The sequence below is a fragment of the Mytilus edulis genome, chromosome 7 (assembly GCF_963676685.1).
Source record: "Mytilus edulis chromosome 7, xbMytEdul2.2, whole genome shotgun sequence".
Taxonomy (NCBI): domain Eukaryota; kingdom Metazoa; phylum Mollusca; class Bivalvia; order Mytilida; family Mytilidae; genus Mytilus; species Mytilus edulis.
This window is the reverse complement of record NC_092350.1, coordinates 40,908,928-40,922,998: the sequence shown is the minus strand read 5'-3', so window position 1 is coordinate 40,922,998 and position 14,071 is coordinate 40,908,928.

Below are 14,071 nucleotides of genomic sequence, written 5' to 3'. Positions count from 1 at the left end.
CAAATATTGTTAAGAATGATGCGTTTACTGAATTCTGTTCAAAAGCAACAGCGGACAAAAGGCAAATGTATTATGAGTAGAAATGTCATTTGTGCTATATCTGTATCTTATTTATACATTGTTATTGGCTCTGTTTCATATAAAAAGTAAAATCACAAAAAACTCCGAAGAAAATTCAAAACGGAAAGTCCCTTATCAAATGGCAAAATCAAAAGCTCAAACATGTTTGACAGTCGAATCAAATTCCATTATATTGACAAGTATGTGTATAAGTAGGTCAATAATAAACTTAAACTAACAAGTCTGCATATGAAGCCATACTAAAACAGATATATAGATATAGGAAGATGTGGTATGAGTGGCAATAAGACAACTCTCCATCCAAGTATCAATTTATAAAAGTAAACCATTATAGGTCAAGATAAGGCATTCAACACGGAGCCTTGACTCACAACGAACAGCAAGCTATAAAGGGCACCAAAAAATTACTAGTGTAAAACCATTCAAACAAATCTATATCTATTTTGTTGGCACAAGGATAGAAGTTAATTATAAGGCCATCATAGAATAAGGCAAACATTACTTTACTAATTATCAAGACTACAATGAACATGAAAAGAGAACTACGATCTATATATATGATCAAAAAGAAAAACATTTACCTTCGTCCGTTTCATAGCTATACATGTTATAGATCTGCTCCTACGTGCCATACTTTGTGTGTAAATTATATCAACTTTACTATCATAAGAAAAATGTAACACATGTATAAACTTGTAATAACTAAGGGTATTCCGCATTAATGACAAAACAATCAAAATTATAGACGGCAGATACAAACTTACATTATCTTATACTATTTATATATATATAAAAAAATTAACGAAAAACTTATATGTAACACATAAAGAAACGACAACCACTGAACTACAGGCTCCTAACTTGGAACAGGCACATTCATACATAATGTGGCGGGGTGAATTCCATAGGGTAAAAGTTTTTAAATTGAAATTAGTAAATAAGTATTTAGTGTAAACCTTTTTTAACTCTCAGTTATTTTTGTTGTGATCCGAATTGATATGAGACTATGGAAATAATTTTCGTAACTCATGATACGGTAAAAAGAAAAGCTTTAATCACAATTTTTGATATACAGCTTTTTAGAAATTTAATGACTGGTGAACATCACCATTCAATATTAATAGTATTAATTTATATCGATAATATCACTATAAAAAAGGGGGAATACCCCAAACTTACTTAAAACTTACATAAAATAAACTAATTTCTTCCTGGCATGCTACAGAACTTATTTTAACAAACTATTATTCCAATGCAATACATTTAAAAAGGTTCATATTGTATGGTAGTAAATAAAGTTGTTGAATGAAAAATATAATATTCCAGCTTTAAGTGATGTTTCATATATATATTTTTTTGTACCTTAATTGCGATAAAAGTTAAAGATAGATAGATAGATAGATACTTTATTCTCTAAAAACTAGATACAAGTTTACAGAGAAACATACAATATAAATAAAGACACAATAGTTAAGGTAAACAAATACAAATATGCTTCTGAGATTACATTTACATGGAGGGACAAACTTTTTTATTAATACACTTAATAAATAAACACAGTTTCCTTAAGACAGATTATTTTTTACTATTAAATAATGAGCAAAATGAAATTATATTTGGATTATTTAAAAACTTAATTTGTAGAAATAATTGTCTTTCGTTCTTCAAATGCGAACAGCAAAACAATTAATGAGATTCGTCGCCTATCTCACCGGAACTACACAACGAACATGTTCTTTCATTTCGGGCAATGTTTTGCCATCTTCCCTTTTCTATAGGTAATGCATGGTTACCTGCTCTGAATTTACATAATGTAAACAAATGTTTATCTTCAAGAATATTCAAGTAGTTCTCAAACTCCAATGTAAGTTTTAACCGAGTAAATATTTATAGCTTTTGACACATACTATAAACATTTAACCAAAAGAAAAATCCAATTTAGTTAATAACCAGTTTAGTTAAATATAAAAACTTTGGTTTGTGATGGATTTACCTCTAAAGACCATAGCATTTAGACAACATTGGAACAAGTTGCTTTCTTTAAAAAAAGAAATGCAATCGTAAACCCAAATGCTTGTTTGGCATTATATATATATTAGATAATTGTTTAATAAAGATGTATTGTCTTATATTACTTTTGTTGTGCATAAGAATTAGAAACTGACATTGCCTGTTTAGTGGTTTAAATAATGTAATACCGGCTTCACACATCAACGTATAGATCCGACGTACGTCGGCCTGTAACACAATTGTGTTTCATATCATTAATTATTATTATTATTACCGGAGTATTAATTAGGAAATTCATTAAAAAGGAATTAATTACAGCATAACCGAACAATTCAATGACATGTACCCTTTGGACACTTAATAACGATCTGTACGAATATTATAAACATATAACCTGCAGCCAATAAATGACCATGTATACTGTGAAATAACATGTATCCTTCAGGGGTTAATTGCATAATTTGACAATTAACCACATATTACTAGTACTCCATAAACAGACGACTATGTAACCGGCCTACAGCTATATAGACATTTGTATGGACCACTGGACTATATAAGATTCCTAAATGGACTACAAGGACACAATTCGATTAGACGAGAATTCGATTAGGACAGATTGGTACCGGAGATTCCGCCAAGATCTCCTCCCCTCGTGGGTAGGCTGGAACTCATGTGCTTAATATCCGAAGTACTCTAACAGGAACTAACAGTTATACAACTATACGATCACGTGCCCGTGTGAGATATTGAACATTCGAACAATTCAACTTTAAAGACAGTTTGTGAACATTCAAACAATTGAACTTTAGAAACATTCTTGACTTTGTAATTACATAATAAAATATATTTATCCTATTACTGACTTCGTCACAGGCCGAGGTAAAAAAAATCATGCACGCTACCAAAACGCTAGTAATTTTGATGCATTCAACCTGTCAATCATATCTGTATCGTGTGCACAACGAGCTTAAAGCGTGTATTGGGTGTGCGTAAAGCGTACCTTATACCCTAGTCCCACTAGGCCACGATCGCACTACGATCTGTGAAAAAAATGCAAATTTTGATGATCGTGGTACGATCGTGTAGGTCGCAGTAAGGTCGTACCACGGTCGTGGTGAGGTCTTCAAGATCGTGAAGAGCGTGGCCAACTTTGAACATGTTCAAAACAATCGTGGTGCGGTCGTGGCGAAACTAGGTCGTAGTAGAAGCGTTGTGAGAGCGCACTAAGATCGTAGGAAGATCGCAAAGGTCGCTGTACAATCGTAGCGAGAGCGTAGCGAAAGCGTGATTCTATTCGGAGAGATTGCGCTACGATCTCACAGCGACGTTATCACGACCTTACGACGACCATCACGTTCTCACCGCGACCCAACTACGCTTCCACTACGACTTTACCACGCTGTTCACGACCATAGTACGATTCTAGCACGCCCTTGCCGTCCTTATCACGCTCTTCTCACGACCTTACTACGTTCACACTACGACCATCGTTTTTATTGTCATTTTCACATAAAATATATAAAAAAAACTCCCTAGATTTTGTTTGTCTGAATGTATCTATCCATTTGCTCTAACGGCTCAACCATGCTTCTCGTTTTTATATAGAATAGACCGTTTGTTTTTCCCGTTTAAATGGTTTAAAATTAGTATTTTTTGAGCCCTTTATAGCGTGCTGTTCGGTGTGAGCCAAGGCTCCGCATTGAAGGCCGTACCTTAGCCTATAATGGTTTACTTTTATAGATGTTAACGTTGATGGAGAGTTGTCTCATTGGCACTCATACCACATCTTTCTACATATATTGACACATCTGTGTCATCTCTGCTATCGTTCTCTAAAATATCGTCATTTGAGCTTTATGGACCAGCAATAGGTTGTAATTTAGGTTTGATTGGTCGTTCCGACATCTCTTGATGACAAGTATTATACTACTTATGTGTATAGTATCAGTTTAATTGAAGTCTGGAGCTGGCATGTCAGTTAACTGCTAGTAGTCTGTTGTTATTTATGTATTATTGTCATTTTGTTTATTTTCTTTAGTCACATCTTCTGAGATCAGACTCGGACTTCTCTTGAACTGAATTTTAATGTGCGTATTGTTCTGCGTTTACTTTTCTTCATTGGCTAGAGGTATAGGGGGAGGGTTGAGATCTCTAAAACATGTTTAACCCCACTATTTTTGCGCCTGTTAGGAGCCTCTGGCCTTTGTTAGTCTTGTACTATTTTTTATTTTAGTTTTTTGTGTACTATTTGGAGTTTAGTATGGCGTTCATACTTTGCTCCCTCTGCCTCTACATCAACCCCTACCACCACGCCCACGTGTTCTAGTAGATTTTTGTGGCATGAATGTATTGTTTTTGAGAAATCTCCGTTTTAATCAGAAATAGAAGGAATGGAACTATATTAATATGAAACACGATATTGACGGTATTGCTGAGAACGGAGTAAGATCGCGGTTTGAACGTAGTATAATCGTGGTAAGAACGTGCTATAATCGCAGTAAGATCGTGTTGCAATCGGATAACTCGTGGTATGGTCGTAGTGAGAACGTGAAGAGCGTAGAAAGATCTTTATAAGCGTAGTGAGGTCGCAGAATAAGCGCGGTGAGAACGTGGTTTAATCGTAGCGGGATCGTTGTAGACGCGTAATTAGGACGTAGTAGCATCGTGAAAGCAACGAAAATTAACATTTTCATGCCGCTCATACCGCGACCTCACCACGATCTAAATTTATTTTAGATCGCGGTGAGCGTGGTGCGATCGTGGTCTAGTGGGACTGGGGCTTTAGCGTTTCTCCTGGTCTTCCTACATTCCCAACTGCAGGTCTGCCTATATGTGAATGTTTGTCAATAAGTCTGTCACATTCGCCCGTCTGTTTACATGTTTACCAGTCCGTCCATGTCCACTAGTTCGTCTACATGTTCACTAGCTTTGAAATAGCTTTCGGTAAGTGCGATTATTTCAGTGATTTGTGTCTATTGTTTTTTATGTAAGTGATTATTGTGTACCGTACCCATAATTTTAGGGACGCGAATTGCAACTGATATTTTACAGTTTTTTTCTTGCGATGTGTTGTCCTTAAGGTTTGGTTCATTTGGGAGGGTTGGGTTTAAGGCCACCACATTGTTTATGTGCCAATGTCCATTCTAAAGCCAGAAACATGTAGTACAGTGGTTGTTGTTCATAATTCATGTCGGTCAAGTTGTTTTCGTAAATTATTTTGTTATCAATAAGGCTGTTTAGTTTTGTTTGATTTTTGTTTTTAAATCTTAATGGTCGGGGCATTTAATAGCCGACTAAATAGTTTTTTTTTTCATTTTTGGAGGCCGCTCGGTGGCCTTTAAAGACTTACTACCACGTCATTGTAACTCTGGTTGGTATTTGTATCATTAGTGCTGGACCATGGTCGATACTATATGCACCTTTGAGGCAGGCGGGATATTTTTGTAGATCTTGTACAGCTCAAACTAATGTGAGTAGTTCCTGTACTTCTATGTCTAGTCCCATGTTGCATGGTTAGAGAGGGTGTAATATCTTCTGTAGGTTTGATGAAGTTTCACCTGTATCGGACTTCTTTTCCTAAATGAAAGCTTTAAGGCGACGAGTATTTTTGTATGCAATGTGCCCTTAACGTGTCTAAAACTTATCTGTAGCGTTTTCAACGCTCGTGTAGCGTGTATATTATGTGCGTGTTATTAGGTACATGTATATACGTTTGACAAACGCTTGAGCTGAATGATTTTTTTTATGTTCCATTAAAATTTTCCTGAAGTAAAAGCGTTCACCAAGCGTATACCTTTGCATTTCGACGTACTTCAAACTTATGGAACGCGTGTTTAAACGCTTGCGTAAAGTTCCTCTGGTGAGCAACTAAGTTACGCATACGATGATACGGACTTTGTTTATTTTCTTTTTTGACTGATTGTTTTACATTGTCATTTCGGGGCCTTTTATAGCCGACTATGTGGTACGTGCTTTGCCTGTTGTTGAAGGCCGTACGGTGACCCATAGTTTGTATTTCTGTGTTATTTTGGTTTCTTGCAGATAGTTGTCTCATTGACACCAAACCCGATATCTTCTTTTTTTATATTCGATATCTTATCGCCGACCTGGTTAAGTCTGCTAAAAATGCATGCATGATTCATTTTTAGGTTATCAGTCGTAATTAAAGTGACACATTTAATTCGTTGTTTCATTGCTTGAAGTATCATTTCTTACATCTGCATGGTCAAATGTGTATTTTTTTTAAATAAATTTTAGATTTAGATTTCAGTCACGGTTATTTTTTCCCCCTTCATATTGAATATCTATACTTATCAGTCGCATTTTAATGACGAAAAGGATTCAGAGGTTATTAAAAAAAGTAAATAATGTTGCAATATTTAAACAAAGAAAATAACTTTAAATTAATTTTAGATTTAGATTTCAGTCAGGGTTATTTTTTCCTCCTTCATATTGAATATCTATACTTATCAGTCGCATTTTAATGACGAAAAGGATTCAGAGGTTATTAAAAAAAGTAAATAATGTTGCAATATTTAAACAAAGAAAATAACTTTAAATTTGCAATATTAATGAAAATAAATACGGACATAACTTTCATAATTAATTTTAACGTTATTTTCAATAAACGATTTTTTTTTTAAATCCTCGTTTTTACACCTATTTGAGGCACGTATTTATGATAATATTTCCATGTCCTTGGTCTATCCTAGACGTAAAATTTCAAAAAGTGCTAATACTTTTTTTTAAAGATATTATTTTTAATTGTTCTCGTTCAAAATATTTTATTTTTTCATATTCAATATCTATTTAATTTTATTTTTAATAACCATTTTTTTTTTATTAAAGTTGCAATATTTAACCAAAAAAAATAACTGTAATTTAATCATATGCAAGAAAGACTTCCCTTTAATTTCAGTATAAAAAAATAAATAGCTTGCTTTTTACAACATTACATCTTCACTAAACGTAAAATCTAAAATAAAATGCTACTAAAACTCTTTCTAAAGATTTTATTTTTAATTATTCTCGTTCAGAATATCAAGCGCATTGTTTACATGAAATCTTATCTCATATCTAAACACAGCTGGTTACATCGTTTGACTAATTAAAATACTACGCAATGTAGGTTAATATTAGCAGCTTGTAATCGTGTGCAAGAAAATATTATATCATAATAAATTTCAGATCATACGTAAAATATCTCTATAGCAACTTAAGATGCTAATGCATATTCAACAGATTTGTAAGCTATTGCGCATGCATTTGAAAGGTGGTCATAGCTATTGCGCATGTATTTGAAAGGTGGTCATAGAAAGACCAGAAGTGTTCCGACTAACATCCGGTGTTCCGAAAGACTACATCACTCGTCCAATATATACTGCGTAAATCCTCAGGGGTTTACGCAATAAACCATCAAGTCTTTTTATATTTATAATTTGAATAATTAATATGAATTAGATAGGCAACATTAAAAACCATAACATGATTTACGAACTATTCATGTATACATAAAGGAAGTTAAACCGAGCCGTGAAATTAAAAAATAATTTTAAGGTAGCCTATCGAATGATCCCATTGACACCCCAACAATGTGTAAAGACAGCATCGACAGGAGGGCGGCAATAAAGACACAAATGGTATGAAATAAAGATCACAAACGTTTTAGTAGGTTATACTGACCCAAAACAAGATACGGTTGAAATTATGTGAAATAAAGATAAAAACCGTTTTGGCAGCTAATGCTGACCCAAAACAAGACAGTTGTAATTATATGAAATAAAAATCATAACATGTTTTGGCAGGCAATGCTGACCCAAAACAAGACAGTTGTAATTATAAGAAATAAAGATCATAAAACGTTTTGGCAGGCAATGCTGACCCAAAACAAGACAGTTGTAATTATATGATGTAAAATCATAAAACGTTTTGGCAGGCAATGCTGACCCAAAACAAGACAGTTGTAATTATAAAAAATGAAGATAATAAAACGTTTTGGCAGGCAATGCTGGCCCAAAACAAAACAGTTGTAATTATAAGAAATAAAGATAATAAAATGTTTTGGCAGGCAATGCTGACCCTTAACAAGACAGTTGTAATTATATGAAATAAAGATCATAAAACGTTTTGGCAGGCAATGCTGACCCAAAACAAGACAGTTGTAATGGTATGAAATAAAGATCATAATGTTTTGTCAGGTAATACTGACCCGCAACAGCTGAAGTATAAAGTTCTGATACTAAATTTATTCTTTTTAGCTGTAAAATTCCATAAACGTATTTGACTTCAATCCTTGAATCACGGATACTAATAGGACCATTCCATCCATGAACTGCGGCAGAAGTCTTTGTTTGTTTTATTTTCCTTCCTCTAAAACTAAGTGCTGTAATTAAGTAACGAGAGTCCTGGACAATTAACGACATTGTCAACTTTAAAGAGATGGTGGAATAACAATAGGTGCTTTGAGCTTTCATTGTAACTAGGGTCCAGTTGTGTATCAAAATGCTGATCGAAGTCGTATTTTGTAAATTTGTATTTATAAAACAGTAAAATTAGGCATTGGTTAGTCAATGTTGATACGACTCGCACTTCTGGATCAAAATTCTAATCTAAATTAGGTACGTGTCATTAATGTCAGTGAAACAGCAACCCATCAATATTCGTATGTTTGTATTATCGGACTTATGGCATACCGCTGACAAATGAAAGTATATGTAAGTTGTTGATATCACGCTTTATTGCACATGTCCTTCAATGGGGAAAGTTCTTTCGTAGATGAATACCATTCTTAGCGCTCTTCGTCCATAGTTAAGGCATGAAATAAACAAAAAAAAAAGAATATAAAATAATGAATGAAATTAAATTCCCATTAAAAACAAACTTGGTCTTACTCAAGGACCACAAACATAACGAATGTTAAGGAATAATATTCGATAATTAAATTATCATAGTTTCTCTTCTTTAATAATCAACCATTAAACAGAAAAGATGTTTTTATCATGTATTAAATGAAGAGTATGAACTTTAAAATATCATCGGTATATATATATGTCTTGTCCAATGTTATTTTTATTTATAAATCTAGTATATATAGAAAAAAGCAAACGACCTTACAGTGCATAAGTATCGGCATAAAAATTATCAATTACGTTCATCGCATCCCAAACTATATCATGTACATGAATTATACTAGTAAAGATAAATAAAATAATACATTAAAAACATGTATTACAAACTGACAAACATGTATATCTGGCTACATGTCTCAAAATACTGGCAATTTTGTATGTAGCTAAAGAATTGATTACAAAATCAATTTATTCCAAACCAATCACCATGACGAAAAAAAAATTAAAAGTAGTTTAGCATGAGTTTCATGACGAAGCATAAAACAATACAGAGATCATAGACCAAGCTACTACGACCTCTGTAAAAATATAACATGCGTTTCATGACGAAGCATAAAACAAAACCCACTACATATTAACTTTACAAAAGCAAATACACAGAGGTCATAGACCAAGCTACTACGACTTCTGAAAGAGTAGCATGAGTTTCATGACGAAGCATAAAACAATACAGAGATCATAGACCAAGCTACTACGACCTCTGCAAAACCAAAGCAGCATGAGTTTCATGACGAAGCATAAAACAATACCCACTACATACTACAATATTTGCAAAAGTAAATACACAGAGGTCATAGACCAAGCTACCACAACCTCTGAGAAAAATAATACACAGAGGACATAAGTACAAGCAACCACGCCCTCTGCGAAAATTTAAATATCGTCCACATTACCCAAACAGGCAAAGACAGGTAAATTGGTTCGTAATAAATAAGCATTGGGTTGCGATAATATAGGTAAGAGACATATCCTTTTTATACCGATTACATAAAGCAAACAAGGTACACTTGCATAAATTAAAATACTGACGATATACGGAATCCCCAAAGCGAAGAAAAATGTTGTCTAGTAAAAATTCAAGGGCATATATAGTATCAAAGCATGTCCAATTAACATAGTTTTTTGTTTATTGCTACTAAAAAATGACCTAAAAGAGTTTGAACATATATATTCACATTCTGATTTTATGAATGCCCATTTAATTAGGTGTGTGAATTTTTTCTTAATGAGAATGTGAGGCATTGTGGTATACAGGGTAGAAAAATCAAAACTTTGAACAGATACAAAATCACCAATATAAGCATGCAATTTATCAAGTACTTCCAACGAGTTCTTGACACTCCAAAAGTAATTTGTTCCACTATTTTCGAAGGCCTTATTTGAACAATTTATTATCAGGTTTTTAATTGTACCAAGTGTGCTGGTAAGAAGAATAGACAATTTAGTAGTTGAACAATGGCTTGAAGACGAAATAAATCTGTATTTGTAAGGGGTTTTGTGTAGCTTCGGAAGCCAATACATAGTTGGGACTTTCATTGTATTTGGCTCTGCTTGTAAAGCGGTGGCCAAAAGTTTATGTTCGTTACAGATTTCGTTTTCTGAAAATGGAGTCAGTTGGAATGTTGGTGAATTGGTGATTTCCTTTTTCAGAACCTCAATGTAAAATTTACGTCAAACAATAAAAATATTATTAGCAGCTTTATCGGCCGGGACAAAAACAAATTCCTTGGCTAGTTCTTTTAGTTTATGTTTGATACGAGAAATAGGTTTATTGTGGTTATTGTTAATAGTAAAATGTTCTTTAAAATGTTGAATACGTATATCAACTATCTTCATTACTGAATTAAAAAAAGAGTCCAAAGATTTTTTGTCAGCTTTTTCCCGTTTTATCCATTTCATACAGTAAGTATGGAGTGAGTCGTGGATGATATTACGACACTCATTCCAATTAATAATTGACGGGGGACGATATTTAGGTCCTTTACTGAGGAATGATTTTAACTCTCGGTCTTGAACGATGTTAAGATCTCCTGTTATAACATGGGAAATGGGTCCATAAATATATTCGGAATTACTGCAATTACATGAAGTAGGTATATTTTCACTGATATTAACATCTTTACACAATTGACTATAATTAAACACAAATTTCCGGGTAGATTTCTTGTAAATATAACAAATAAGAGGTAGCTCAGTATTGTCAAAATATCCAGGAATTTGTTCTTTTAACAGAATGGTCGTTAAATATACCGGCAATATTTACAAAATCAAAGCCTTTATTGACATACTTAATTTTAATAAAATGTTTTTATGATCTTCAGGGCGATCAATTTTGGGAAATAATTTAGAATAACAATATGCCATAATAATTTGAACAATTTCATATTTAGGACTGCTATATGAAATTGTGTTGCAATCCTCCAAAATTTTATTTAACTTATTAACCGGTAACGAACAGAGTTTTGTTAACAGATAATGTCTGCCGTTGTTTTTTGAAATAGAAATTAGGTCCGAAATATTGGTATGATTGGCCCGAAATTTTCTTAGATTGCGATTTGTTCTACGACCGTGAGAACGTTTTTTACGAACAGTTTTAGAAACTATATCCAAAATGTTAACGGAATTGGTTCTAGATATATTACCAATTCCCATGATGTTATCATTTAGACCGAGAGGGTAAACTGTCTGTAATTTTTTAATCCAATTTAATTCAATTATTTTCCGTGATAGTACAAACTTTGAATGCAATTCACCAGGCTGCTTATTTACTACTTCTAAAGGTTGAACTGCTAAATATTTAAAAGGATGGTTGTGCTTCTTAAGGTGTTGGTAAATGATACTTTTGAATTTATTAGGTCTTTTAAAACGATACAGATGTTCTTAAGTGCGTTTAGATACATATCGTCCAGTTTCTCCTACGTACTGAATACCACACCCCGGTTTGTTTCATGTGAGTAAATAAATAATACTGTTTGTTTTTCAAGTTATATCAGTTTCAAAATTTAAAGAAAATGTGCGACCATTAAACGTGGACCTTACCGTATTGTTGGTGGAAAGACGGGGACATGTAAGTCATTTTTTGGCATGACACTTATCGATAGAAGGGTAACCACGATTTTTATTGTTAAAAATGTTAGCGATGGTAGTATTTTTAGATACCCGATTTTGAAGATTGAGACGTGTAGATACCCTTTGAACAAGTTTAGTATTTAGTAATTTTCCATTTCTAAGCTTCATAATTGTTTTGTTAGTGAATTATATAATAAAGGAGCATTTAAGATTGGCGTCCAGAATATGAACCAGCATACAATAATTTAAGTTATATAAAATGGATAAATTTGTTCGGCTAAAAATGTCAAATGCTATCAGTATTAATTACCCGATAAAGATAGGGTATATCAGGGTAGGACTGATGGCTGACTAAATAGTAGAATGGGGCTGAATATTGAAATACTACTTTTTGATAAATATTCCTAAAGTAATGAACTAGAGCAGTTCTCGCTCGGACACACACTCCATAATCTAGTATATTATAAGAGCATAAACCTGAAGCACGGGGAGGCACTCTACTGCCTCCACACGGCACTAAAGACAAACTCTGTAAAAAATAAAATTGAGAATGGAAATGGGGAATGTGTCAAAGAGACAACAAGCCGACCAAATAAAAAAACAACAGCAGAGGGTCACCAACAGGTCTTCAATGTAGCAAGAAATTCTCGCACCCGGAGGCGTCCTTCAGCTGGCCCCTAAACAAATATATACTAGTCCAGTGATAATGAACGCCATACTAATTTCCAAATTGTACACAAGAAACTAAAATTAAAATAATACAAGACTAACAAAGGCCAGAGGCTCCTGACTTGGGACAGGCGCAAAAATGCGGCGGGGTTAAACATGTTTGTGAGATCTCAACCCTCCCCCTATACCTCTAACCAATGTAGAAAAGTAAACGCATAACAATACGCACATTAAAATTCAGTTCAAGAGAAGTCCGAGTCTGATGTCAGAAGATGTAACCAAAGAAAATAAACAAAATGACAATAATACATAAATAACAACAGACTACTAGCAGTTAACTGACGTTCCAGCTCCAGACTTCAATTAAACTGACTGAAAGATTATGATTTCATCATATGCACATCAGGCACAATCCTTCCCGTTAGGGGTTTAGTATCATACCATCATAACGTATATGAGAAGAACATAACCCGTGTCATGCCAACAACTGTTTTTAGAATAAATGTGTTTAGTTCCGATGCAAAGACCTTATCAGTGACTCAATATTAACGCCAAAATATGCAATCTTTAATGAAGTATTTTACAAAAAAATGAGGCGGATATACGTTCTGCAAACATAATGATGCTGTAAAGGATTCAGTAACCTGTAAAATTACAGCATCAGGTTAATCATCAGATAATTACATTTTGATCGCAAACGCACAGTGTCGCCACCCACATGAAAATCAATTTGACCCCCATCTCTTTGACAAAGAAATGAATTTGACCAACTGCTCATGTTTGGCATAAATCTAAATCGTGAGTTCTATCCGAATGGAAGAATGGTTAAAAAAAAAATTTACTGTACGTTTGTTCAAAATGTAAGCATAGAATAGCTTAAAAATAAAAGTATAGTTCGATTTTACCTTAAATAGCTAAAATGAAATCACTCCAGTCCAAAATTATCCATAAGACAAAAAACAAAATCACATATAATTTTGAACAAATTGTTTGATAAGAATCACAAGTTAACACATCAAATGCTGATGAGAAAAGGAAGTGACCACAATACACTTACACGTGAACTCGTACTGACCCGCAAGATCATTGACCAATAAGAAAGATGATATCCAATCATGCATTGGTCATAAGTGAAATTTCTCTGCACGTGAAAACATGTTATCTAATTTCAACAATTTATCGTTTAATTAAGTAGGACACTCTGACCCTTTGACCAGACTAGAGACATCGTACATTTACAGTATCAATAGCTGACTCTTTTATTTAAGTCGGTTAGTAATAACCAATAAAAACAGAATTATCTTTTCTGCTGTCTTAAATTATTTTATTCC